Genomic DNA, 6345 nt, shown 5'->3' with positions numbered 1-6345 from the left:
TTTTATCTTACCATCTCTTCCTGTGCCTTCATACTTCTAAACCTATGACAACTCTTCCTTACCATGGCCTCCAATCTTTCTACACTTTGATTCTTTTTTCAGACCATTACCCTTGCTCTAGGTACACTCTCTTTTCCTAGTCTTGACCCCTTGGTGAACAGGTTCAATTCTTCACCATTCTCTATTCTTGAATACCTTGTTCTCTTGTCCCAGGGAACTCACATGACTCATGCCTTGCTAAAACCCAACCCTAGATTACTCCCACCATCCTCCTCCTTCATTCTTCCTCACATGTTGCAGAATGGACTTGGAGGAAGTCACAAAATCATACTGACTTGTTCCACTACAAATTTATGATCTTATCTCAAATGTGTTCCCATTGCAGTAAGGCGATCCTTAATACTTCTCCCATTGCCATGGGATTCTCTATCCCATTTACCACTGAATCCAAACCTTCTCTTTTCTCTTGAAGCTTCCCACAACCCCCCATCCCTACCCTCTCAGCTGAGGACGTCACCTCTTCATTAAAAAAAAAAATTAAGGTCATTTGCCATGATCCTAATCTCCCCTTCTCCTCACCTCAAGGTCTCTGGACATCATTCTCTACTATCTTTTCTCTTACTTTAGTCTTGAATGAAGAAATGGCCCTTTTTCTTACCGGAGTTGAACCTCTTTGCATGTACCCTTGATCCCAGTCCCTTCTGTCTTCTCAAGTAGATTGCTCTCATTTCTCCCTCTCTCTAAATCTTCAACATCTGCCTGTCCATTGGTTTCTTTCCTGCTGCCTACAAACACACTCAAGTGTCCCCCATCCTTAAAAACCTCTCATTTGCTCCTACCATCTCTGCAGTTATTGTTCTATATCACCCTTCCCCTCTTCTCCACCAAACTTCTTGAAAAGCCTTCTTACACTTGATGATTCTACTCCTCTTACTCTCTTCCAAACATGTTGCAACCTAGCTTTCAACCTCATGATTCAAATGACATGCACTCAATAAGTTTCCAAGGACTTCTAAACTGCCAAATCAAATGGCCTTTTCTCAGTCCTCATCCTTCTTGACCTCTCTGCAGCATTTGACAGTGACCTTTTCTTGGATACTCTCTGGGTCACTACATTTCTCCCTCTAGGTTCTCCTCCTGCCTGTCTGATCTTTGTCGGTCTTAATTTTTGCTGGAGCTTTATCCATGTCATGGCCACTAGCCATAGGCACGCACCAAGACTCTGATCTAGGTCCCCTTTTCTCTCTATGCCCTTTCACTTAGTGATCTTATCAGCTGTCATAGGTTCAATGATCATGTTCAAGTAGATGACTCCCAGGTCTATATATCCATCCCTAATCTCTCTGCTGAACTTCAGCCCCACACCACCAAATGCCTACTGAACATTTTCAACTGAATATCCCATAGAAGAGGGAAAGGAACTGTACAGGAATTGGATCTGTGATTCCATCCATATGTGGAACTCTCAGGTAAGTAAATCCCTTCTAACATTTCAGCATCAGCTCCTTCTCTGCAACTTATAGTCTTAGAAAATTTCCTAAAGCACTAAGAGTTTGAGTGACTTGGGTCACATAGCCAATATGCATCAGGGGTGGGGCTTGAACCCAGGTCCTACTGAATCTGATATCTGAGATTCAACATCATATCTAGTATTCCACGTCTCAAACTCAATATGTCCCAAACAGAGCTCATCCTCTTTCCCTATCAAATTCATCTCTCTTCCAAACTTTTTTTTGTTACAGTCAATGGTACCATAATACTTCCAGTTCCTTAGGTTTAGAACCTTGTTGTTTATAACCTCAACTCACTCCTACTCATCTTGTATATCCAATCAATTGCTAAATATGTTTTATTTTCTATTCACATAACATCTCTCCACTCACAAAGTCACTGTGTTATTTCAGGTCTTCACTATCTCTCACTCGGACCATTGCAATAGCATTGATCTCAGTGTCCTTCCACATAGATGTCCAAGTAATTTTCCTCAAACATGGGTCTGACCACGTCACTTCACTACTCAATAAACTCCTCAGGCTCTCTATTATATTCAATTATCAAATATAAACTCCTATTTAGTATTTAAAGCTCTTCACAACTTAGCCCCTTTCTATCCTCCTAATCATTTAAGTCTTATATATTTCTCATCTCTATATGCTCTGGTCCAATCAGACCATATTTGTTGTTCCTTACACATAATGTCCCATATGCCATCTCTGTGCCTTTATACTGGGTGCATTTTATGCTTAGAATATTTTATCCTTCTCAGTCTCTTAGAATCCATGATTTTCTTCAAGATTCAACTGGTGACTACCTTCTTCTTCCACGACTACTCTGTCTAGTGCCTTCCCTTCTAAAGTTACTTCTCATATACTATATGCTTATATCATATTTACCTACTTACGTACAAGTCTCCCCATTTAGACTCAAGAGAGATAAAATGACCTGCCCAATGACACACAGCTAGTTTTACAAATGAGGAAACAGACTGAAGAGAGATAAAATGACCTGCCCAATGACACATAGCTAGTTTTACAATTGAGGAAACAGACTCAAGAGAGATAAAATGACCAGCCCAATGACACATAGCTATAATAAGCATCAGAGGCACAGACTCAAACCCAAGTTTTAGGATAATTTACACTCTAATAGTGAGTTAGGTAAATGACATTTTCACATTTGAGCCTCACAACTCAAGGTAAATTGAGGTTGGTACTACTATAACTATTATTATCATCCCCATTTTATAGGTAAAGAAGCTGAAACTTGCCCCAGTCATATAGCTAATAAGTGTCAGAGGCAGCATTGGAGCACAGGTCCCTCACTCTATCCATTAAGCTAGGATGGGGTATAGAATATATCTATTCTCAGCCAAATTCATCCTTCTGGAATGAAGAGGCTAAATGTTTACAGTGTAGTCACATCCAGGAGTATCATCCACTAGGTCCCCTTAATTGTTGTTTTTTGACACAAGTTGTTTTGTCTTTCATAAAGGAGGATCATCATCCAGATTCTGCTAACGAAAGTTCACGGACTCCTTCTAAGTACAACTACTTGGATAATACTGTTTTCAAAACACTACAGCCTTCTCATCAGATATTCTTTGGTGATAATAGTCAATCAAAAGTTGAATTGAGACCGTCCAATTGAGACTGATATCCTATATCCTAGAAGAAAGAAAGAAATGCTTTAATTTTTTATATTGTGTTGAGAATTCTCTCCCATCTTCCCTAGCCTGTAAAACATTAATTTTTTATTTTACTTGTTTGTTTGTTTTAAAGCATAGGAATGGCCTTGTTTGCTAGACCTGGAACATACTGACTCCTCCCATCACTTAGTTGATGACATTTCAAGAGTAATGAGGTTCTAATACATAGGTTTTTATGATATTAGTCATAGAATGAGTCCATAGAATGACTCCTAGTTCACCCATATGGCACTTAATGAAGAAGGGATGGCACAGGGGAAAGAATACTGGACAGAACTTGGGTTCTAGGCCTGATGGCTACTAACTACTTTGCAACCTCAAAAAGTCACTTCACCTCCCTGAGTCCCCAGGTTCCCCTTCTAAAATAAGGGAGTTGGGCCACATAATCCTTAAGGTCTCTTCCATCTATAAATTCTATACTATGTTCAGTTTGTCTAATCACAAGACTTTCTAACTTAGTAACCAACATCTCCATATCTCCCAACTTGGTCAAATGACAAATGAGTTTTTTCCAGCTCTCATCCTTGATTTGACATTGGAATCTACCCACTGAGGCTGAATCCCTCCCTCCTTATCTGATTCTATATAAATTTCCCTTATTTTTTATTATTCTATAAGTTTATTTTATTGTAATGTTTGTAACAGCCTAATTTATTTCCCTTCCTCTCCTTCAGGATTTGAGTTTTAATGTTCAAAGTCATTCAACAAATATTTAATTAAGCTGCTACTACATACAGAGCTTTTTGCTAGGCATTAGTGGACAATACAAAGTTTAGATAAGACGCCTTTTCCCGCATGGAGATTATAGGTAAGTAGTATGATAAAATACTTTAACATTAATAACTATAATACATATTACATTATAAGTATATTAGAAAGTTCTAGAACAAAATGCTATTTGAAACCCAGGGGCAAAAGTTTTTACTTTTCAGGAAGATTAGGGAAAGTTTTAAGAAAGAGGTGTGCCATTAATTACAGGGCAGCTGTTGATGTTTTCCCAATCTGCTACCTAAGAAATGCCCCACCAGAAGGTAGCCATTGCCAGGTTAGAGAGTATCATTAGTACCAGCTGAAAACCTGCTTCAAAGCTAATCCTAATTGGTACCATAGACTGCCGAGCTAGATAGGACCTTAGAGATAACTTGTCCAACTCCCAGAGTGGCTGAGATTCAGATATAAGTCTTCTGAATTCAAAATCATTACCCTCTACATGGGACGATCCTATCTCCCCACCTGCAAGGAAGATGATAAACAGGTGAGTATCTACAGATCAGTTTGCATACAAAGGTAACCAACCCAAAGAAAATATCTAAAAGGAGGTAGTGAATCAGTAGAGCAAATGAAAGACCCAGATAATTCAAGTCAGAGGGAAAATCTAATTTTTGGGAGATATTTTAGATATGTGTGAAAGGGAAGCTTAGGTTAGGATGGGGATGGGGTAAGGGGGATAAAAGATGAAGGCCAAAAAAACAAGATGACTGATTCACTTATCCCCTTTTAGCAGTGTGCTAGTATGTATAGACAATCCAAGATTTATCCAGCGATTTGTCATCTGATGACAACTTACACACATACCCAAGGACAGGGTGATTTTTTCATGCCCTTGAGAGTGAGACTGGGGGATGGGGAGGAGCCCTCTGGGGGGAGAGAGGAAAGATGACTTTCAGCTGCTGGGAGGTAGGGCAGAACTGCTCCACCCAAATCTTGACTCATCTTCAGCACAGGATGTACAGTATTAAGTCAGCACACTGAGCAGATTGGAAGTGTGTGCCCAACTGTAATGGGCTCTAAGCTCGGATGACTCTAGTCCCCAGTTTTAATGAAAGGTCTATCAAGGGAGGCTTGGCAGCCTGGTTTAGTTCTTGCACCTTTGTCTCCAGAGTACGAGGATACAGTAGGCATAAAATAAATAATAAGAGCTAATGTTTATGTAATGCTTTTAAGATTTGCAAATCACTTTACATATATTATCTATTGTATTATATTCTATTTCTCTTCTGTTTTGAAAGCAAAGGGAAAAATAAAATACTATAACCTCTTTCTACTAATAAGAGGGAACCTCAAAGGAGGAAAAATTTACTCAGGGCTTTCTCAAATGCAATGGGCAGGGCAGAATAAAAGTTAATGTTTTTTTAAAAAAATTCAGATCAGGAGTGAATCAAGGATTCCCATTATCACCATCACTATTCAATCAGTATTAGAAATATTAGCTATAGCAATAAGAAAAAAAAAGAAATCAAAGGAATTAAAATAGGCAATGAGGAAACAATCAATCTTTGCAGATGATATGAAGGTATGCTTAGAGAACCCTAGAGAATCAGCTAAAAAACTACTTGAAATAATTAACAACTTTAGCAAAGTTGCAGGGCATAAAATAAATCCACATAAATCAGCATCATTTTTTTTTTGGCGAGGCAATGGGGTGAGGTGACTTGCCCAGGGTCACACAGCTAGCAAGTGTCAAGTGTCTCAGGCCAGATTTGAACTCAGGTCTTCCTGAATCCAGGGCTGGTGCTCTATCCACTGCACCATCTAGCTGCCCCTATTAACTAGGCTCAACAAGCTTTTGTTTTGTTTTTGCTTTTTGGTGAAGCAATTGGGGTTAAGTGACTTGCCTAGGGTTACACAGCTAGTATCAAGTGTCTGAGGCCAGATCTGAACTCAGGTCCTCCTGACTCCAAGGTCAGAGCTCTATCCACCGCGCCACCTCACTGCCCCATCAGCTTTTCTTTATATGACCAACAAAGCCCAGCAGCAAGAGATAGAAAGAGAAATTCCATTTAAAATAACTGTAAACAATATAAAATACTTCGGAGTCCGCCTGCCAAGACAAGCCCAGGGGCTACATGAACACAATTACAAAACATTTTTCATACAAAGTCAGATCTTAACATTAAAATTTAAACACAAAAATATCAATTGCTCATGGTGGCCAATCCAATATAATAAAAATAACAATTCTACCTAAACTAATTTACTTATTCAGTGCCATACCAATCAAAGTACCAAAAAATTATTTGATAGAGCTAGAAAAAAATAACAACAAACTTCATTTGGAACAGCAAAAGGTCAAGAATATCAAGAGAATTAATAAAAAATAATACAAAAGAAGATGGCCTAGCAATACCAGATCTCAAACT

Source organism: Vombatus ursinus, unplaced genomic scaffold (genome assembly GCF_900497805.2).
Source record: "Vombatus ursinus unplaced genomic scaffold, bare-nosed wombat genome assembly UNPS02000580.1, whole genome shotgun sequence".
Taxonomy (NCBI): domain Eukaryota; kingdom Metazoa; phylum Chordata; class Mammalia; order Diprotodontia; family Vombatidae; genus Vombatus; species Vombatus ursinus.
The sequence above is the reverse complement of the archived record's forward strand: the minus strand, read 5'-3'. Positions refer to the sequence as shown.